Source organism: Dasypus novemcinctus, chromosome 7 (assembly GCF_030445035.2).
Source record: "Dasypus novemcinctus isolate mDasNov1 chromosome 7, mDasNov1.1.hap2, whole genome shotgun sequence".
NCBI lineage: Eukaryota > Metazoa > Chordata > Mammalia > Cingulata > Dasypodidae > Dasypus > Dasypus novemcinctus.
In genome coordinates, this window is record NC_080679.1 from 49,349,287 (window position 1) to 49,372,708 (window position 23,422).

A 23,422-nucleotide genomic window follows, 5' to 3' on the forward strand; every position below is an offset into this window, starting at 1 on the left:
AGTTTATACTCTTTCCCAATCCATTCAGTGGGTTATCACAGGATATATAATGTCCTGCATCTGTCCTTGCAGTATCATTCAGGAAAATGCCAATTCTTGAAATCTATGCATTTTCATATTCCAGTAATTTCATGTAAGTGAACTTACACAATATATGTCCTTTTGTGTCTGGCTTATTCTGTCCATATGATGTCTTCGAGATTCATCCATATTGAATGTAGATCGGAATTTCATTCCTTTTTATGGTTGATAATATTCTATTGTATGCATATACATTTTTTTGATGGACACTCAGGTTATTTCCACTTTTTGACTGTTGTGAGTAATGCTGCTGTAAACACTGGTGTGAAAATATCTGTTCAAGTCCCTGCTTTCAATTCTTTGGTTATATAATTAGAAGTGAGATTCCCAGGTGATAGATAAAACTATGTTTAACTTTCTGAGGAATCACTGAACAATTTTTCCCAGGATGTGGACCATTTTGTTCCCAACAAAAATGGATGAGGCTTCCTATTTCTCTATATCTTTGTTAATGTTTATTTTCTGATTTTAATAGTCATCTTAGTGGGTATGAAGTGGTTTATCATTGTGGTTGTGATTTGAATACCCTTAGTAGCTAAGATGTTGAGCATCTTTTCATTTGCTTAATGATCATTTCTATTTTTTTTTTTTTTTTTGGAAGAATGTCTATTCATACCCTTTGCCTGTTTTTTAATTGGGTCGTTTGTCATTTTGTTATTGAGTGTAGAGGTGCTTTATATGTTCTGGATATTAAACCCTTATCAAATACATGGTTTCCAAATATTTTCTCCCTTTATATAGGTTGTCTTTTTACTTTCTTAATAGGGTACTTTGATGCAGGAAAGTTTTAATTTTGATGAAGCCCAGTTTATCTAATTTTTTCTTTTGTTGCTTGTGCTTTTGGTGTAAACACCAAGAATCCATTGCTGAATACAGGTACTGCAGATATTTCTCTGTTTTCTTCTAAGAGGTTTATGATTTTAATGCTTACATTTAAGCAGTTGGCGCATTTTGAGTTAATTTTTATGTATGGTGTGAGGTAGGAGTCAGTGCTGAAAGTAGGCTTCTTTGTCTTGTTCCTGATCTTAGACATCTGATGGATATTTAAGTTGTTTTCAGTCCTCTTCTATTACAAATGAATAATGCTATAATGAAGAATCATAATATGTATACACACACATATTTAAATTACATTGATGCAATTTTTCTTTTTTTATGGAAGTGCAATTCATGTAGCATAAAATTAACCATTTTAAAGTGTATAGAATATCTGGTATTCTGTTTCCTTCTCTCTAATTTATTTGTATTTATATTTTGTAAAAACAGCCTTATATATGCAATATCACCCATATTTGTATTTTACATGAGGTTTCAATATGTGACCTTTTATGTGTGGCTTTTTTCACTTAGGATTATGTTTTCAAGTTTCATCCATGTAGTAGCATGTAACAGAATTTCTTTCCTTGATGTGGTTGAATAATATTCCATTGTGTCCTATACTCCATATTGTTCATCCATTCTTCCGTTTATGTATATTTGGCTTATTTCCACTTTTTATCTATTGTGAATAGTGCTGCTATGGATATTTGTGTAGAAGTATTGTTTGAGTACCTAATTTCAATTATTTGGGGTATATATATCTAGTGCAATTGCTGGCTCATATAGTAATTATGTTTATTTTTTTAGAAACTGCCAAACTGTTTTTCATAGCAGCTACACCATTTTAAATTCCCACCAATACTGTGTGAGGGTTCTAATTTCTCCATATTCTTTCCAACACTTGTTGTTTTCTGTTCTTTTGTTTGTGTGCTTAATTGGTTGGATGGTTGTTTTTAATAGTCATTCCAGTGGGTGAGAAGTGGTATTATATTGTGGTTTCGAATTATGTTTCTCCGATGATTAATGATATTGAGCATCTTTGCATGTTCTTATTGGCCATTTGTATATCTTCTTTGAAGAAATGTCCATTCAAGTCCTTTAACTGTTTTTTAATTGGAATTCATCTTTTTGTTGTTGAGTTTTATATATATCCTTAATACTAGACCCTTGTCAGATATATGACTTGCAAATATTTTCTCCCATTTTGTATGTTTCCTTTTCACTTTCTTGATGATATCCTTTGAAGTACAAAAGTTTTAAATTTTGATGAATTAAAATTTATATTTTCTTTTGTTACTTGTGCTTTGGTATAAAATCTAAGAATTCATTGCCAAATCAAAAGTCTTAAAGATATTTCCCTATGTTTTCTTCTAATAGTTTCGGTTTTTACGTTTATATTTATATGGTTCATCTATTTTGAGTTAATTTTTGTATAAGTGTGAGGTAGTGTCAAATTTGACACTTGAATATGGGTATTCAATTTCCTAGCACCATTTATTGAAGAGACTCTTCTTTCCCCTTTGAATGGTTTTGGCACTGTTCTTGAAAATCAGTTTGCCATTGATGTATGGGTCTATTTCTGGACTCTCATTTCTATTCCACTTGTCTATATATCTGTCTTTATGCCAGCACATATTGTTTTGATTACTGTAGCTTTGTATTAAGTTTTGAGATTGGGGATGGTGAATTCCCCAACTTTGTTCTCTTTAAAGATGGTTTTGGTTTTGAGGATCCCTTGCCATTCCTTGTGAATTTGAGAATTGGCTTTTTCATTTCTGGAAAAAAAAAAAAAGGTTGTTGGATTTTTCATAGGGATCGCATTGAATCTGTAGATCACTTTGGATAGTATTGTCATCTTACCAACATGAAGCCTCCCAATCTGTGAAACTGGAACATGTTTCTTCTTATTTAGATCTTCCTTAATTTCTTTCACCAATGTTTTGGGATTTTCAGTGCACGAGTCTTTCATCGTCTTAGTTAAATTTATTCCTGGGTATTTTATTCTTTTGAATGCTATTGTAAATGAAACTATTTTCTTAATTTCCCTTTTGGATTGTTCATTGCCAGTATCTAGTGATAAATTGATTTATGCATGTTGATCTTACATCTTACACCTTTGGTGAATTCATTTATTAGCTCTAATTTTTTTTTTTTTTGTATATGGAATGTTTAGAATTTTCTAAGATTATGTCATCTGTAAATAGGGATAGTTTTACTTTGTCCTTTCTAATTTGCATAACTTTTACTTTTTTTCATTTTTTTATTAGAGCACTTATAATTTTACAGAAAAATCGTGTAGAAAGTATAGAATTCTCAAATAGCCTCCCCCCTTACCACACAAAATTTTCCCTATTATTGACATATTACATTAGTGTGGTACCTTTGTTACAACTGATGAAACAATGTTATTATAATTACACTATTAACTATAGGCCATAGTTTATATTAGGGTTCACTCTTTCTGTTGTACAGTTCTGTTTTTTAAAATTTTTATTCAGGTATCATATAACCCAATACTTATCATTTTAACCACTTTCAAATATATAATTCAGTAATGTTAAGTACATGCACAATGTTGTGCTGCCATCACCATTATCCAATACCAAAACTTTTTCATCACCCCAAACAGAAGCTTTGCACCAATTAAACATCCCCATTCCTCACCTTCACCCCAACATTTCTGACTATGAATTTGCATGTTTTAACTAATTCATATCATACAATATTTGTCCCTTTGTGTCTAGCTTATTTCACTCAACATGATACCTTCAAGGTTCATGTTTTTGCATATTTCAGACCTCCATTCCTTTTTACAGCTGAATGGTATTCCATTGTATTGGTAGGTACCACATTTTGTTTATCCATTCATCTGTTGATGGACAGTTGAGTTGCTTCCTTCTTTTGGCAATTGTGAATAATGATTCTACAAACAATGGTGTTTGAGTTTGCCAAAAGGCTGCTAATGCAACATATCAAAAATATGTTGGCTTTTATAAAGGGTATTTATTTGGGGAAAAGCTAACAGTTGCAAGGCTGTGAAAAGTCTATAATTTGTGGCACCTTTAAGAGGTGCTTTCTCACCAAAGTCAGCTGCATGTTTGAAGCAAGATGATGGCCAATCTCTGCCTTGTCTCTGCCTTCCCCTTTGTTCTTCTTTGCTCAGGCTCAGCTGCTCTGCTTTCTTCCTAATATAAGCTGCAAGCTGGTATAGGGCTTGTCTCTGATGGTCCTCCTATATCAGTCTCTGCTGTTCCACTCTCTTCCAAAGTTCAGTAGTGGCAAATAGCTTATCTCTCCCCAGGGCCTCAGCTGTTTGAGACTCTCCTTTCTGTCACATGGCAAGATCAAAAATGGCAGAGCTCTCTCTTCTTGTGTCTGTCTCTGTAAGTCTTTGTGTTCCATTTATATCTGACCCAGCAAGGCGGTGGAGATGCAACCTGAGTCACACCTCACTGATGTAGTCTAATCAAAGCACTAAAGTGATCTTATCAACTAATGTAAGCAAAGGCCCCTCGCCTGAATTTAATTCAATCAAAGGGTACCATACCCAGAGGAATAGATTGGTTTACAAACATAATATTTCTCTTTTGGTGATTCATAAAATAATTCCAGACTGCTACAATTGGTGTGCAAATATCTGTTTGAACACTGCTTTCAATTCCTTTGTGTATATACTTGGAAGTGGGGTTGCTGGGTCATATGGTAATTTTATCTTAACTTATTGGGAAACCACCGAACTGTTTTCCCTAGTGGATGCACCATTTTATACTCCTATCACAACGAATCAGTGTTCCTGTTTCTCTACATCCTCTCCAACACTTGTTATTTTCCATTTTTTAAATATTAACCATCTAGTGGATATGAAATGGTGTCTCATTGTGGTTTTGATTTGCATTTCCCTAATGGCTAATGATGTTGAGTGTCTTTTCATATGCTCTTTGGACATTTCTATCTCTTCTTTGGAGAAATGTCTAAGACATTTGCCCATTTTTAAGTTGGGTTGTTTATCTTTTTATTGTTGAGTTGTAGGATTTCTTTATATATTTGGATATTAAACCCTTACCAGTTATGTGGTTTCCAAATATTTTCTCCCATTCTATAGGTTGTCTTTTTACTTTTTCTTGATGAAAATCTTTGATACACAAAGTTTTTAATTTTGATGAAGTCAGTTTATCTATTTTTTCTTTACATGCTTTTGGCATAAAGTCTACATTTTAGTTTGTCACAGGCTGCCAAAGCAAAATACCAGAAATGGGTTGGCTTTTTTAATGGGAATTTATTAGGTTAAATGCTTAGAGTTCTGAGGTTGTGAAAATATCCAAATCAAGGCATCATCAAAATGTTCTGTCACCAAAGATTAGCCATTAATGGTCCTGGACTCCTGCTATGTGTCAAGGCAAAATGGCAGCCAGTCCCTGCCTTCTCCTCCAAGCTCACTTTCTCCCCAAGCTCAGCTTTGGGAGATCAGGCATATGACTTGTTTCTCCCAGCTTGTCTCTTCAGCTTCAGGCTGCTCTGCTGATTCTAAGCTCTGGTCTCTCTCTCAGCTTCTCAGGGTTTTTCTGTCTTTCTGCAGCTGTAGGCGATACTGGAGTCCTCTTTAACATGGCAGGATAAAGTAGCAGCTTTCCTTTTCTCTGTGTCTCTTCATGTTCCTCCCATTTATATAGGACTTCAGCAAGAAGGCCAACACCCACCCCAGGTCATGCCTCACTGAAGGGTCCCACGCTCCCAGGAATAGATTAGCTCTAAGAACATGATCTTTTCTGGAATTCACAAAAGCTTCAAACTGTCACAGTCTAAGAAACCATTTCTTAACACCAGGTCCTGAAGATGCTTCCCTCTGTTTTCTTCTAGGAGTTTTATAATTTGGGTTCTTATATTTAGGTCTTTGCTCCATTTTGAGATAATTTTGTATGTGGTATGAGGTAGGGGTCCACCTTCATTCTTTTTCATATGGATATTCAGTTTTCCCAGCACCATTTGTTAAAGAGACTATTTTTTTTCCCATTCAGGGGTCTTGGCACCCTTGTCAGAAATCAATTGGTCATAGATATGAGGGCTTATTTCTGAACTCTTGGTTTTATTCCATTGGTCTATATCTGTTCTTGTGCAAGTACCACACTGTTTTGATTGCTGTAGCTTTGTAAAAATTTTAAAATCAGGAAGTGTGGATCCTTCTTCTTGCCTAATTGCTCTGGTTAGAATTTCCAGTACAGTGCTTAATAGAAGTGGCAAAAGCAGACATCCTTTTCATGTTCCTGGTCTTAGTATAAAGGCTTTCATCAAAAGTCTACCTTTAAGTATCCAAGGCATGAAGTTAACAAGGTCTTATTTAAGGTTATAATACAAGATTGCTCCCAACCACAGAAGGGAATAGTGGTCTTTGCATTTGCCTCCTTTTGATCTTGACTTTTAAGGGGCTCTTGTTCTGTTTAATATTATCTTTACTATTATTTCAATATATACCCACTTAAAAACTATTGTCAGTTGCCTCCTGCATTAGATGGTATACCCATGGCAGTTCAGGAAAGCTGATTTATTTATATCACACTAAGCTTTCAAATCCTGGCCCATAGAGAGTCTTAACATAGGAATATTGCCTTGCTAATGACTCTGTCAACCTCAGCTATGTCTGGATTGTGGGAAACTCTTGCCCTCCTGGTAGGAGGTAAGTGTCTGCTTCCTGACTTCCCAGAACCTCTCCTCTGCTTTTATTTATTATGATATAAGGAACATTTCCTGGCTATTAATAGACTGGAACTTGCCCCTTTATAATCCCTGACACTATAAGAAACCAGTGACTGATTTGAAAATTCCATTGTTGATTCACTTTTAGTGAGAATTTTGTATGGAAGTAAATTTACTCTATTTTTTCTAAACTTATTTACAACTTGTTAACAACCAAGGTTCCAAAACATTATGAAATGATTATAAAATAGAAATAGAAATTGCTGTCATAGCCCACATGGTTAGTAGGGCATGTTCTACTTAATTGTTTTTCCATTAGGAAGAATTACTGTGCTGAGTGACGTGCTAACTATGTGGGGTTACCAGTGGAGTTTGTGATCACAGAACATTGACTATTATATGGAACTTAAAAAAATATTACTCTGGTATATATAAAACAGAAATTTTCACTTTAACCATTTTTGAGTGCACAAATCAGTGGTATTAATTACTTTTACAAAATCATGCTACCATAAGCACCTTCCACTACTAAAACTTTTTCACACACCCCAAATAGAAATTTTGTACCCTTTAAGCAGTACCTCTCCATTTCCACAACTCTAACTACTGGTAACATCTAATCTATTTTCTGTCTCTATGAATTTTCTTATTCTAGATATTTCATATAAATGGAATCATACAATATTTGTCCTTTTGTGTCTGGCTTATATCTCTTAGTATGATGTTTTCAAGGTTCATTCATGTTGTAGCATATACCTTAATTTAATTCCTTTTTATAGCTAAATCTAGGTTGAAGGTTATCTTTTATTTAAGTAATGTGAGTTCATTGTAAAAGATGGAAGGGTATAAAGAACATTTAAATCCTTCTGCCAGGGGAATTGTGGGAAGATGGTGTCAAATTAGGCAGGCAGGGCTCAATTCTCTCACTAAAACAACAGAGAAAGAGCCAAAATCTGTCGAGGGACCAGGTTTTAGGGTCAGCAGACCAGGACTGTGCTACACAGCTCCCAGGAGGGTGAGGGCTCGAGAGATAAAGAATCAGAAACAACAAAAATGAGTCACCAAACCCCTGTGGCAGCCAGGAAGGGATCCCCTCCCCCACCCCAAAGATATTAAGCTAGGGTAAAACCCCTGGCTCATTATAGTTCACTGAGAGAAGAACAGACCTCTTCCTCCTTGTCAGCTGTTTCAAGGGAAAAGGGAACGGGAATTGGGGGCCTTTTCTTCAGTGAATTCAGCTAGCAGAGCTGCTTTAAATTTTGGCCCTGGATAAACCAAAACACAAAAAAAGCCACGACTGAAACACCTCTGTAGAAAGGTACACCGACCAGTGCCATCTTCTAGTTGATGTGGAAATTGCATGGACAAAAATTGTTTTTGGATCCACTAGGAGAAAATCTGTGCCCCATTAGTGAGCCCATGGTCTGATTTTGATAACTTAAGCTGGGCAATTTTAAAGACATAGAATAAGTTGAACCAAATATCAAAGAAGAGCTGTGGAAAAAAGCAAAACTATAGGCAAGAGAGAAATTGGCCATCAGAATAAATTTACCAACATTTTCAGATCCCTAGACATCAGCAAAAAATTACAAGCCATACTAGGAAAAAGAAAGAGATGGCCAACCAAAGAAACAAACCAAATATCCTAAAAAGATACAAGATTTAAGACACTTAATCACTGATAATTGCACAACTCTCCTAAATCAATTCAAAGAATTTAAAGAAAATATGACTAAAGAGATAAAGGATATTAAGAAGACACTGGGTGAGCATAAAGAAAAATTTGAAAGCCTGAAAATAAAAGTAATAGACTTTATGAGAATGAAAGACATGGTGGATGAGATTAAAAATACATTAGAGGGAGCAGATGTGGCTCAGTGGTTGAACACCAGCTTCTCACATATGAGGTCCTGGCTTTAATCCACAGCCCTGGTACCTCAAAAAAAACAAACAAACAAAAAATATTAGAGACACATAAGAGCAGATATGAATGGCTCAAAGACAGAATTAGTGATTTCAAAGACAGAACATCTGAACAGGAAAAGACAGGAAAACAGAAAGAGAAAAGAATGGAAAAAAAAAATAGAGCAGAATATCAGGGAATCAAATGACACTGCAAAATGCACAAACATACACATTATTGGTGTCCCAGAAGGAGAAGAGAATGGTAAAGGGGTAGAAAGAATGTGTGAGGAAATAATGACTGAAAACTTTCCAACCCTTATTAAACACATAAAAATCAATAGCGAAGAAGGACAACACACCCCAAACAGAATAAATCCAAATAGACCTACCTAAGACACCTACTATTTAGAATGACAAATATCAGAGATAGAAGATTCGGAAAGTAGCAATGGAAAAGCAAAGCATCACATACAAGGGAAACTCGGTAAGATTAAATGCAGACATCTCATTAGAAACCATGGAGGTGAGAAGAAAGTGGTATGATATATTTTAGGTACTGAAAGAGAAAAGCTGCCAGCCAAGAATTCTATAGCCATCAAAACTGTCCTTCAAAAATGAGGGTGAGTTTAAAGTCTTCACAGACAAACTAAAACTATGGAATATGTTACCAATGGACCAGAATTACGAGAGATACTAAAGGGAGTGCTGCATCCTGAAAGGATAAAACAAGAGCAAGAAATTTGCAGAAGTGTGTAGAAATGAAGATTATTAGGAAGAGTAAATTAAAGGGTAAAAAGACAGACAATAGAATATGAAAAGAGAGTTAAGGGACAAAATGAATGAAGTGAGTAGTGCCTTTACAGTAAATCCCTCCTGCCAAGAATCAGCATGAACATTTTAGTGCATGCCTTTCACAAATTTGCATATATGTGTATTTTTAAACTTTCAGTTAGGCTCATGTTGTGTATCTAGACCTAAAGTATGCTTTGTTTTTCTACTTATATCATGAAAATTTTCCATGTCACTAAAAATGATGTAGAAATACCATGTGATGGTCACATAATATCTTATAATATGACTGTAGCATAATTTACCTATTCATTTATTTTTGGACTTTTATTTAGTTTCTAATTATTATAAATTGTGACACAATGACCATCTCAATTTAAATGATCTTTGGTGACAAGTATTTCTTGAACATCTGTCTTATTTTTCTTATTAGGCCATACTAGATAAGTTTTTTTAATGTGTAATTTAGTCATGGTGCTTCTGTTTGTTTTGTTTCCCTCTTTTATTAGAGAAGTCTTGAGTTTATAAAACAATCATGCCTAAAATACAGGATTCCCTATACCACCCTATTATTAAGACCCTGCATCAGTGTAGAGAATTTGTTACAATTAAGAATAGGGCATTTTTGTAATTGTCTTATTACCATAGTCTTTGGTTTAAGTTAGGGTTTACTGCACATGGTGCTTCTATTTTTGTCTCTTGTGCTATTATCCTTTACTGAAGGAAGTTTTTAAATTTAAAAAACAATAGTTTTTTTTTTAAACATTTGAGTGAGATGTTTATATATAAACTCTGAAACAGGTTAGAAGGCAAAATTACAAATCCTGATGATAGGATTAAAATGGAAATACTAACAAATCCTTAAATATAGCTTGGTCGGGAAGGGTGGGAGTGAATCAAGTTGTTACAGTTTGTTCCAGGAAAGGCATTTTGGATGAACTCCATCTACTTTTACAAAGATGTCCTATGATTTTAGTTTTATCTGCTCCACTTCATCTTTCCCGAAGAGTTTGCTGAAACAAATGTATGCAGAGCAATAAAAGGACTTAGCATAATTACAGTTGTTTTAGTTAACTAAGGAAAGGCAATTTTTTTTCTTCAAAGGTGTTTCTTGAATTTTAATAAAACTACTTAATTTGAACCTGGTTCAATAATGTAAGATAACCCAGATCTGGTGACTCCAGAGGTCAGTTCTTCTAGCCGGCTGTTTTTTTGGTGGACTGTCACTAATCTACTTAGATTAAGTATTTGTCACAGTAAGGAAATTCTAAAAATGTCCCCAGATTTTATTTCAATGTCATCTTGCATATTGAGAATAACAACAACATTATCTGAGAGCTTACTGACGATGAGTATTTATTTATTCTGTACCAAACACTGCTCTTTGTGCTTTATGTAGTTTTACATAGATTACTTCAATCCTCTCAAATCTGTACTGCCTATACATTGTTTTTATCCTGATTTGACAGATGAGGAAACTAAAATTTAGGAAAGTTAATTTTGTGGCCATAATGCAGTCATTGTGACTGCAAAACCAGTGCTATTCTGTATAGTCTGTTAGGGTATTCTATAGAATTAGATTTAGCTGATTAAGAAAATGTCTTGAAATTGTTTTTTTTTTAAGTGTCAAAAATACAGTGAAAAAATTTAGTGTGTGGCTTAACTTACGATTTTAAACATTACAGAATGAATATGGATACTTCCTTTAAAAGTTGACTTTATTCTCCTTTTAAAAAGGGGGCACAATTACTTAGAAGGAAAAAAAAATCTTCAATTTTCATTCTTCCTGGCTAGAGAGTTTGGCAAATAGGAGTAGGGATACTATTATTGTGATTTTGCCCTTTCTATTCCCAGTTTCAGAATCCCTCCCCTTTCATGAATACCATGTTTAACTTGGAAGGGGAAATGTTATTTTTGGCAACACTCACATAGTAAAAGTAGAAACTGTAGGGGGCCATGAAAGGATATTCTAACCTGAAGCAGGAGTGTAAAGAATAAGTCTAGCATTTAACTTTAAAGTTATTTGGATTCAAGTCTTCAATAAGGGAGGAAATTATTGAAATTTACTAGGAGGCGGGAAAACTGCAAAATGAGATCTATGCCCTATATATTTATGTCTGGAATAATTTTTTGGTACATTGTGATGCTGCATTTGCAATTGCCAAATATCAAGACAATCTTTAGATAGCTGGTAGATACCCAGGATTTTTAGAAAATCAGCTGTTTTGAGAATAGCCTGTAACAATAGCCTCTGGTCAGCAAAAAATGTGGCATTCAAATGCACATGTACATGGACGTCTGCCCTCTTAGCTTTTGAGACTCTAGACCAGTGTCTTTTACAGTATGGTTCAAGGACCACGAGTCAGAATTAGTTGTACTACCTTAAAATATGCCGACTCCTAAGGCTCAACCCTCTCCTACTAAATCTGATTTTCTGTGGTTTGGTCTATGGAATCTGAATTTTAAACATGAGTACTAGATGATTCTACTACACAGTAAAATTTGAGAACTACTGTTTCAGAGTTTGGGAGTCTGTACAATATGTTGATTCTGCATCGTTACACTATGGCGGTTAATTCTGAAAGTACTCATAAATATAAATGTATTGGTATCTCTAAATATGTGCGTTCAGCAGAGAACCTCTGGGAGGTGTTATTGGGTTCATTACTATCCCGAACACATGCAAAGCATTGGTGGAAAGGGTAGTATTCCCATTTTACAAATAGAAACAAAGAACACATGTAAACAAAAACGCAATTTTATATTCAATGGTTTCATTTTAATTGCAGAGTTAACATGCTTAAGCATTGGTGGAAAGGGTAGTATTCCCATTTTACAAATAGAAACAAAGAACACATGTAAACAAAAACGCAATTTTATATTCAATGGTTTCATTTTAATTGCAGAGTTAACATGCTTAAAATCTATTCTTAAATTCCCCCTGATTTAAAAGGATATAATTTTATTTGGAATAAAATGTAGCATTGCTATAAAGCCCATTAGCCACATAGTTAAACAGTTGTTATGAATTGAATAAGGGAAATAGGGTTGTGTATAAACCACCTTAATATTTCATTTTAAAAACTCATCTTTATATTCATATTGGGTTATGAAACATTTACCAATAAAGAAAATTATATTCTCAGCTTCATGATACATGCCACTCAGATACAGTATACACTATTCTATAGCTAAGTTTTCAACTCTGTAGTGGAAATAACTGTAAGCAAAAGAACCATGGTTATTCTTATATGTGGATGTCCTTTAGAGATCTTGGCACATTATATCCACTTGTGTGTATTGGTGTGTTAGAAATAGGAAAGTAACAGTCATTTATTTTTGTTTATGAAAGCAGGGACTCACAATGCTGTTATTTTGGCTTCAGTGGGTATTGATAAAGAGATTTCCTTGTCCGCTTAAGAAGAAGAGGTCAGTACTCAGGGGACTTTAGTCTCTTAAAAAGTATATTGGTCATTCCCCAAATAAAACTACAAAACCCTAGGAAAGTAACATACCCAAAATTACTTTTACTGAACTCAAAGTACCACAGTGTTGCTGTCATGAGATTGTGTTGGTTCTGAGGCTCCTGAAAAATCTTCCTTTGCACCTTTCACCCTTACCATTATGTGTCCTTGCTCAAGTTACTAGACCTCTCTGAACTCGGGTTCATCATCTTGGGGATAATAACAACTTTCAGAATAGTGTGAGAATTCTGTCCACTAATGATTCTGAAATAACTGAGCACAGTTTTTGGCACTTGGCAAATGCTAGTCAGTTTTTACTGGGGGAGGCTGTATAACAGTGAAAAACGTGTCGATAAGCTGTGATGTTCCACAGGCCTTAGTTTTGAATTCAGCTAGTTTCTCACGATATGATATTGTTTGAGCAAATTATTCAGTCTACTAGGCACCAGTTTTCTTAATTTGCCCAATGAGGATTGTAATGGTTATCCCAGAAGGTTACTCTGAGGATTAAACTAGTACTCCCTAACTAAATAACAGATGGTAGCCATTATTAGTTTTATTGAATTTGATTATCTGCTACTTTCCAGGCTAAATTTTAAGAACCACAAGTTTCACATAATTATTAATACATCAATTTGGGTTTATATTTGAGGTTCTAACCTTGGTCTTTTAGCAGCTATCTCATTTTTTAGCATATCTGCAAAAGACTTTCTGGTTTATATATAAACTGATGTGTATTTTTATTGGACGATGTGACAAGCATTCATCTGCTACTTTATGAACACAATGTCAGAAGAAAAAGCTGTCAGTAAAAATTGCAGCAGATAGACACATGCTGCAAGGCTTAAATAATGTATATGAATGATGTCTGACTCAGAAGCATGCAAAATGCATAAACAGAAAGGAAGTTAATACTGGGCTTTTCAGGAAAAGGCTTATTCCTTCCTGATGCACTAACCTTGATTCTGTTTTGTGTTTTTGGTGCCAGCATAAAGATAGATGGAGGCACTAAAAAATTTTCCATTGACAATTTGTATGGCATTCTAAGAATTGTTTCTTTGCTCTTCCCTGCCTTTCTGTGAGCCTTTGGGAATAAGCTACTTCAGTTAAGTGATGCCATTAATTTTCTATGATTAATCCATTCAGCATCCACAAATCGCAATTTTGCCGAAGAGCATCCTTGCTAGATCAATAGCTTTGAATGTTAAGAACTGTAGTAATTAATTCAGCTTTCAGACAAAAAAGCTCTTATTCAAAGGGGAAGATGGGGCAATTTCCATTCTCCTATTCTTAGGCTGCCATTTCATTTCCTTTACATTGATGCTTAAAATTTCAGGTCTCTTCTTTCTTTACCAGCCTCAGCTCTTTCTCACCTTCAGTTTCTAGCAACATTGATCTTCCTTCTGTCCTTGAAAGTGCAATGCTGCTTCCCACCCATAGGGCCGTTGCACAGTTCTTCTATCTGGAATCACCATTTGCTCCCCTCTTCCCTTCTACGTACCTGTTTCCTAGTCATCCTTCAGAATCTAGTTCACAGACTGATTCCTTGGGAGAACTTTCTCTGATCCTCTGGATTGAGTCATGTCAGCAGCCCATCCATTCTCTTAAGACCTTCCCTTTTTCATTGTAGTGTGTTTTACAATTATAATTAAAGAATTCATTTTTTATTTCTTATATTTCATTTTATATTTCTCATTTTATATTTCTTCTTTGTCTCTCTCCAGAATATAAGGTTTGCAAGAGCAGGAACTATGTTTGTTTTATTCACAATTCTTTCTCAGTGCCTAGTACTATATGATGCCATGGTCAGTGAAAACACAAAGGTGTTGTATGAATGCAAAGTTATTAATAATGTACTTCCCATTTTGTTGTTGTTGTTGATATTGCCAACCTTTCCTTGCAAAGGGATGCGATTTGGAAAGAGAGAGCATTATGTGAATTTTTAGGTCTGACACTGTGATCCTCTGGCTGTACCTTTTCATTAAATTGTTTATGAGTGAAAGGGTGCTCATTGAACTACTTGCATTTCAAAAATATCATTGGCATGAAAGAGTACATGTATGAGATGTCCTTAAGTCTAATTTCCAATTCTCATCTAACCTCCCTTGCTCCATTCTACAAGATTCATTCTTGATAAGCTAGGAAATCTAGTTCTTTTAAGACAAAGGCTTGTTCTGAGGGAAAGTAGGTTTCCTTTACATAGGAAAATAGCCCCTGTTTGTTACATTTGAGCATAGGTGACACTTGGGTGAACCGAATCTAAAGATCAGCTGCAGTGGTGTATCTGGCAAATGTTATAGTATTCGGAAGGCAAAGAAACATGGCTTGGAGGACCAGAGCAATGAAACGTCCAGAAGGTTCCAGAGACCCAGGAGTAGTTGGCAGTAATTTCTGCACTGTGAAGAGAGTATGTGTGACTTTCTTCAACCCCAGGGATAGTCTCTTGGTCCATGATGAGGAAGAAGTCAAGATTACTCAAGATTCTTGACTGGGGATGGAAACAGATGCTTATTGTTGAGAAGTCTGTTTATTGTTCATAGAAGGTAGCCACCTTTGATGCCAGTAAGCAGAGTTGAATTTGTCCTTTCGGAATTTACAATTTCATGGTGACCGAGGTAGCTGAGGTCCCGTTGACTGCCTGAGAAATAGAAGTAGTGAAGTAGCTGGTATTTTCAGGAGTATGATTTGGAGGAGGCAATGGATTGTAAATGAGCATAGACTTGGGTGTCATACAGACCTAACTTAAATCCTGCCTGTTGTCAACACTTCCAGTGAACCTTGGTTTCTTCAGCTATAACGTGAACCTTATAACACTACTGATTTCATCCTTAGAGACTATATTTAAAGCATCTGCTGTGTCCCTGGCACATAGAAGGCATTCTCTACATGCTTGCTATTATTATTGTTTGCTAGGATGTGACTGAAGATCCATAGTGATTTGTTCAAAGACTGGGCTGGGTTTGAGTGTCCAGAGGAGGCCTGGACAGAGTGGTGGTAGCTCTGCAGCCCCAAGTTTGTTGTGTTCATTCGGTCTGTTCAAGAATAAGGACAAAGCTTTGTGGTCCCTTTTGAGGCTTCAGAGCAAACTATACCTGAGTTAAGGGGAGATTACAGCCACCAAATGTAGTGCCAGTGCTCAAGTCCAGTCTACCACACATCACAGCAAATAGGACATTTCATCTTGCTTTCCTAGGTATTTGCTGGAAAGAGAGGACTTTGATTGCATTCAACCAGTACTTAGTTGCTATGGCTGCCTCAAGTGTGCTAACAGCTTTAGGAGGCCCTTTTCTCCATTAAAAATCAGGGATACAAACTGAGGATCCTTCTGTCACCTCTTTCCAGTGTAAGACAAAAGTACTAACTAGACTGATGATTTGTACCCATTTTGCATCCTTCAGAAAGGTCTGAAAATAAATTCTGGATTGATGAGCAAATTTTTGAATTTTCATTTAAGCTATATTATATTATGTCTAATCCTTTTTTTTTATAGTTTGAATTTACAACTCCACAATTCCACTCTCTATCAGATAGGGTGCTAATCCTCTTTCAGTAACTTAAATGACTTCTGTATACATTTAATGGTAATAGTAAACTGGAGTTCCCAGATAGTGTTCGCTCTATTCTGAGTAAACCAAACAGCAAGCTTCCCTTGCTGTGATAGCAGTGACTTGTTTGACAGCAGCCCACTCTGAGCATGTGTGTGTGTGTGTGTGTGTATGCATAATCCATTCTTTGGAATTCTCCCATGGAAAAGTAAAGGAAGGAAGCTGAGGGGAGGATGGGGCGATTGCATCCTGTACCCTTTACAAGGGTGTGGCCACAACTGCCATAGCAGAAAGGACATAATATGTTTTTTTCAGTTGCATTACTGAACAGTGAAGTCTTGGTGAAAGGCGAGAGTGGCTCTCAGTGCTGTTCTCAGTAGGACAGGAGTCTCCTGGTAGGGGAGTCCCACTTAGTATTTTATTTCTAGATCTTTTGGGGAAGAGGAAGAGAAGCAGGATCATCTGTGAAGTGGACCTGCAGACCTAAAGCCACCTTAAGAGTCCAGACCCACATTGACTTTTTAGTTCTGGCCACCCCCATGCATAAATTGCAAAGGTACATGATTTTATGGAGAATGGATCGTTTTACTTCCTGCTGCTTCCTCAATTTCATTTGAAATGAAGACTTCTACCCTGGCAAAGGGAGATACTCTTTGCAATTATGTAAGGTAAGGCAGTGGAAAGTTCTATGAAATGGATTCCTCTCTCACCTGTTTGAGATTTACAGTGCTCCTTGCCTTTCTCTTTGTTTTATATGTGGTCACTTCCCAGCTTGGTTAGGGACAATTACTAGCAAACTATGCAGAGAATTGACTGCATTTAGTCAATTATCAACTCTGCTTTCTTGATCCATGCTGAGATTAAAGTATATAAAACTTTGCCAAATAAATGTCCAGTTTCTTCATTTGAATTTCCAGGGTCCCACTGGTTTTAAATGGATTACTCTACTGTGATGTTATATACAGGTTTTATCGTACATGAATGATTTTGAAAGTGGCATTAAATTGAGTCTAAACAGATTTCATGATAAATTGTCTGCCCCTGGATTTTAAACCTCTTCTTTCAGTGAATGAGATGTTAAAAGGATTTGTTTTTCATCTAAACTTTACGTGGATAGGTATTCATGGATGTTCGCATTCTAGACCGTAAACTATAAGACTATGGTTTTTAGAGATTTTCTTGTGGTTACTGTGGCAAACTGACTCACTTTTCTATAGACCTTCTAAAATTTACAAGCAGAAAATCTGCTTTTATTAATTGTATAAAATCCAGGCTGAATCCAGGACAGAATTTCAGTTCTATCCTAAGCTCTTACAAATTAGTTTTGTCCCATAAAACTTTTTACTTTTTGGCTATTAAGTGCCAGCCACTAGTTCTCAAACAGGGGCAAGGGCGATGGTGTGGTGTTATTCTTATTGCCATTCCTGAGAGCCAGGAATACTGACTCTCCTGCAATGCACTGCACATAAAGCCTCACAAGGAATTATCTGCTAGAATGCCGGTAGTAGCACTCTCATTGAGCAACAGTGATCAGTGCTCAATTTAGTGAGAAATAAGTTGATGATTTAGTAAAGATTCAGATAAGCTATCTTATCTCTGGGAAGGTCATTCATCTTCTAATGGAGCAGTCTTGGGGAGGAATCTTGGAGAGCAGCCATTTCTGCAAAATTAACATTGAATGTTCTGGAAAGATTGTTCACACTACTTCTGAAAATTTAGACTGAATATGGGTTAGCTTCAACAAATATTTGGATAAGTTCAATAACAGTAACCTTCTTGTTTGAATAAGGTTAGCTGTTATGGTTCCCAAATCTTACTATATGAGCTCATTAAGACTAAAGGAATTATTTGTTCCCAAGCAAAGGGGGCTTTGTGCTGAACATTATATTTTATAATGTGTGTGTGTGTTTCTTAGATTCTTCAGCTATTCGGTGCAAGGTAAAGTAGCATTTTCATCCTGAAGAATCTAGAGTTTGCTTTTACACTTTACTTGATGGCAAAAGGGATTTTTTTGAATAAGAGTCAGTGTACACATGATATTTAAAAAATAACAATGAGGTGGCAGACTTGGCCCAGTGGTTAGGGCATCCATCTACCACATGGGAGGTCTGCAGTTCAAACCCTGGGCCTCCTTGACCCGTGTGGAGCTGGCCCATGCGCAGTGCTGATGCGCGCAAGGAGTGCCCTGCCATGCAGGGGTGTCCCCCGCATAGGGAGCCCCACATGCAAGGAGTGCGCCCCATAAGGAGAGCTGCCCAGCGCGAAACAAAGTGCAGCCTGCCCAGGAGTGGTGCCGCACACACGGAGAAGTGACACAACAAGATGATTCAACAAAGAGAAACACAGATTCCCGTGCCGCTGACAACAGAAGCGGACAAAGAAGATGCAGCAAATAGACACAGAGAACAGCAGACGGGGGGGTTGGGGGGGTGGAAATAAATAAATAAATCTTTAAAAAAAAATAACAATGAGGAAAGAAAGGAGTATAGATAATCAAAACCTCTTTGCCATTACTGGCAACTTTTTACACACATAGTGCCAAGATAGAGATTCCCATGTTGAATACTGTATGATAAGTCCTGGTTTCCATGTGTAGGGAGATGAGGGCTCCTCCACCTGGATCTTTATCAAACTTGTTTTAAAGCTCATTGACACAGGTTTGAGATTTGGATGACCTTCCTTCCAAGAAATTGGCAGTTGGAGATACGGTTTGAGAGATATGACATTTTGCTCTTGGTAGTATAACTTACTGCTCTGTACAGTAGAACTGCATCTTTGCTGCCTGCTTTGATTGGCATCCACTGATTAAAAAAGCAGGGTCTCAAAAAACTTATAAGCAAGGAGATTTTTCTTTTACTTTATGTATATATTTGAGAAACTAGAATAAATTTTAAAAGTAAAAACTAAAGAAATGTGGTTGAAAAAATATACTTTTTATTATTGAAAGGAAAACATAGCTCTCTTTGAAAGAAGGATGAAATGAATAAATTTTGTTTAAGAAACCCACAGGATTAGCTCTTTATCTGTGCTGGTCACTGACCTCTGTAGTTGACATACTATATTCATGTACTCCTCACAGCCTTCTGAGCTAGGGGCTATTATTATTATTTTATAGATTGAGGACCTGGAGGCCATGTGATCTTAAGACTTGACCCATCCATTAAACAAGAGAAATCGATTTTAAACTTATGTCTGCTGATTTTTGAAGTTCTGGTATCCCTTCTGCCCCCCACCCCACAACCTGGCCACAACCTTATCAAGCAATGTGTTATTCTCATTGCACCTGTAATGTGTTATATGTACCTAAAAGTAGAAACCCTAATTCTATTGGTAAACAAATGCACCATACCACTCTAAAGTATTAGTTGTCAGAGAAAGTACGTATATACAAAGTTGTGTACTATCTTTGTGATTTTTCTATAAATCTGAAAATGTTCTAAAATTTTAAAGTTTATTTTAAAAAAGCAAAAAAGATCAGATCATGCTATTAAATAAGAGAACCCGTGTGAACTAAACACCAGGATACATTAAATATGGTCACTTAGTAACAGAATCAGAGTTCTATATTTTGACTGATAAAGGTTGAGTATGGGAACTTGGCCTTTCAGTAGTTGTTTGAACAGATGGAGGAGGAAAAGCATGGTCTACTTAATGAGTGAAATTATAGGATGGTGGTTTGGCTGGAAGAAGACTTGGAGGTGGATGAGTCACTTTACAGGGTTGTTGAACTGAAGAGCCTGAAATTGGTTTATGGACTTTTCCACTGAGCATGGATATTTATATCTGCTTTAGCTCTGTCTGCACAGGAAGGATGGAGATGGGAAGAGGGTCATGTTCAGGTTATGGCTCCAAAGCTTGGTGCTTGGCTTTGACATGAAGCAACATGCCCCTCTGCAGTCTACTCTGCACAAGTGGCCAGAATGATTTTTCAAATGCAGATCATGTCATTTCCCAGCTTAAAATCTTCCAATGACTTTTCTTCAGCCTCAGAGTGGAATTCAAACTCTTCAGCATGGTTTAGGATAGTGCATGATAGAGTTGAAGAGCATGGTTTCTGGAGCTGGGCAGCCTCGGTTTGCCCTCTGCTATTAGTTAACTAATCTTACACAAGTTTCTTAACATCTTTCTGCCTCAGTTTCCTCATCTATAAAATGAGAATGATAATAGTATGTACCTCAAAGAGTTATCTGAGGCTTAAATGAGTTAATAAAGACAAAGAATTACAACAGTGCTTGGCACAGAGTTAAGCTCTAAAGAGTGATTATTATTAATATTATCATGATGATGGCCTATAAGCTGGCCCCTGCATATCTTTCTTTTTTTTTTTTTTTTTTTAGATTTTATTTATTTATTTATTTTTCTCCCCTTCCCCACCCCAGTTGTCTGTTCTCTGTGTCTCTTTGCTGGGTCTTGTTTCTTTGTCTGCTTCTGTTGTTGTCAGCGGCACAGGAATCGTGTCTCTTTTTGTTGCATCATCTTGTTGTGTCACCTCTCCGTGTGTGCAGCACCATTCCTGGGCAGGCTGCACTTTCTTTCACGTTGGGCGGCTCTCCTTACGGGGTGCACTCCTTGCATGTGGGGCTCCCCTACGCAGGGGACACCCCTGCATGGCAGGGCACTCCTTGCGCGCATCAGCACTGCGCATGGGCCAGATGCACACAGGTCAAGGAGGCCCGGGGTTTGAACCACGGACCTCCCATGTGGTAGACGGATGCCCTAACCAGTGGGCCAAGTCCGCTTCCCTGCATATCTTTCTGATCTCATCTTCTCCCCATCTTTGCTTCATTCACTGTTTTAGCTGTACCACTTTATTGTTCCTTGGAACATGATAGGCTTGTTCCTCCTGTTACAGGGTCTTTGCATATATGTTTCTTCCCTTGCATGCTCTTTCCCCTAAATCTCCTTGTGGTTCACTTCCTCACTTCATTCAGGTCTCTGTTCAAATGTTTCCCTGACTAGGCTCTATGAAATAGCATTCTACCATCAACTTCTCTCCACCCTTACCCGTGACTCTTTCTTCAAGGCATGTTACCACTATCTGAGATTACATTACATTATATTATATGTTATTACCTTCCCCACTAGGTCATGTCATGAGGACAGGGATTTTTGACTCTTATTTCTCCCAAATCTCTGTTACCTAATATGTTGCTGGCAAATAGCGAGTGCTCTTTAGCAGCAGAAAGTCTTGTTCTAAACTGTCAGCCTTAGTGCACATAATAGAATTGAGGCATTTTAGAGTCATTGCCATAGAATATTCTTGAAGGGCCTAGTTGTGGACCAGGTTCTAAGGTTTTTACCAAGCCCAACCATACTTTACCCTTTACTGGAGCTTGGATTTTCATTCTAATTATAAAATCATATTTGCAAGAGTAAAATAGCTATCCAAAGTATGATGGGGAAAACTATGTGCTGACAGCAGAGTGTATTTGAAATTAGAGACTTTAGAAAATTTTAAGCCTCAAATTTTACAAAGAACACCTAGTTCCTGCTGACATTTTTATTATAAAATTTGTTAAAACTCTTGCAAATGCCTTATTCTGTTCTACCATGAGATTTATTATAACTTTTTATGATAGCCAAGTACATGTTTTTAATAATTTCCATTTGAAGCATTATTAAAGAGTTCAAGTTGTCCTATATTGTATATAGGCAAACATTAAATTTGGGGGAAAGGAATCTTAATTTAGGAATGCCCTCTAAGTCTTTGTCCAGAAGGAGCTTGTTTAAGGTGTTCCAGAGTCCTTTATCTGACATTGGTCATATGATCTTAGGTAAGCTACTATAGATCTTTTTGTGCATTGATGTGATCAGCTGTAAGATGTAAGCAAAGTGGTTGCCAACTCAGCAATGTGGTTGAATAAGCATGAATGGTAATTGGAAATTCTTTTTCATAAACATTGAGAATTTAAACTGATTTTATCAAATTAGCCTAATGAAGTTTACTGTAGCATCTGCATTATGGTCCTTGTTTCTCTCTAATCTGAACAAGATGGGGATCTCTTTTTTTAAAAAATGCATTGCATGGTGAGAATTTTATTTGTGTGTGTGTATTTTTTTGTTTATTCAATTTTTTAGAGAAACTGGTGATTTACAGAAAGATCATGCACAAACTACGCTTCTCTCATACCCACTCCCATTCTTAACATTTTGCATTAGTATAGTACCTTTGTTATAACTGATGAGAGAATATTAGTATCATGTACTATTAGCATCCATAATTTACATTATTGTGTGTATATTTTAATTGTTATGCTGATAGTTAATGTCACATTATCAAATCAAAAGAAGATATCAAAATGTTTTTGTTCAACTAAAGTTGAGTAGCCAGTTATTCTAGGACCTTGGGATACATGGACAAAAATCCTTTACCTGTTGGCATTTATGTTCTAGGGAGGCAAACAGACAATATGCAAGAAGTACAGGCAAATTAAATATGTGTTCAATAGTGTTAAGAAAGATTATAGAAAACAAATTGAGCAGAATAAGGTAGTCCAAGAATGCTGGGAGAGGACTTGCAGTTTTAAACTGGGCAGTCAGGATAAGCCTCATTGAGAAGGAGAAGCACTGAGTCATAAGGATATCTGGGGGAAAGTTCTAGACAAATGGAATAGCTGGACAGAGACCCTGAGGCCGAATCTCGATCAGAGACAATGAGGGTAGAGGGGCTAGAACTGATTGAGGAGGGAGGGGGAAAGGACAGTGAAGGATGAGGTCAGAGCTAAAATGGAGATTGGAGGGGGATGTTCTATAGGGTCTTGTAAGTCTTCAAAAGGGCCTTAGATTTTACTCTGAGGGAAACAGGAGCCTGAGCACTGAACTGTTAAGCAGATGAGAGACACGTTAGAATATGTCAACATTACCTGATTTAAAATGTGTTATTCTGTAAGCCATCTCTGAACTCCTTCACATCTGGTATTCTGAAACTCTTGGGAGGTATTTGTTAAAATAAGCCCAAGTGTTTTGCCTCACTGGTCTGTTGGTGGTTTTGTCCCCCATTGAAATGAGCATTTAATAGACTAGTTCAGGATCAGCTTCTATAGGAAGTTGCTTAGCAGAGCCTGCTCCTCTCTCTGCCCAGCATGTCTGGAGATGTGTGTGTTCAGGTAGCTTCTCAAGGGTATGGTT

At 36.6% G+C, this 23,422-nt stretch overlaps 1 protein-coding gene across 16 annotated transcripts in view; it reads left to right on the forward strand.

The window, feature by feature from the left end:
• HECW2 (HECT, C2 and WW domain containing E3 ubiquitin protein ligase 2) overlaps positions 1-23,422 on the forward strand; it is a 469,060-nt gene that overhangs the window by 267,152 nt on the left and 178,486 nt on the right. Inside the window, exon 1 of one of the 16 annotated variants that reach the window (XM_023591729.3) lies at positions 16,448-16,962. The exons of the other annotated variants lie outside the window; for them this stretch is intronic. The gene's annotated coding sequence lies outside the window, so the exon portion shown is untranslated. Of the gene's footprint in view, positions 1-16,447; positions 16,963-23,422 lie in introns of those variants that run through there. 16 annotated transcript variants of the gene reach the window in all.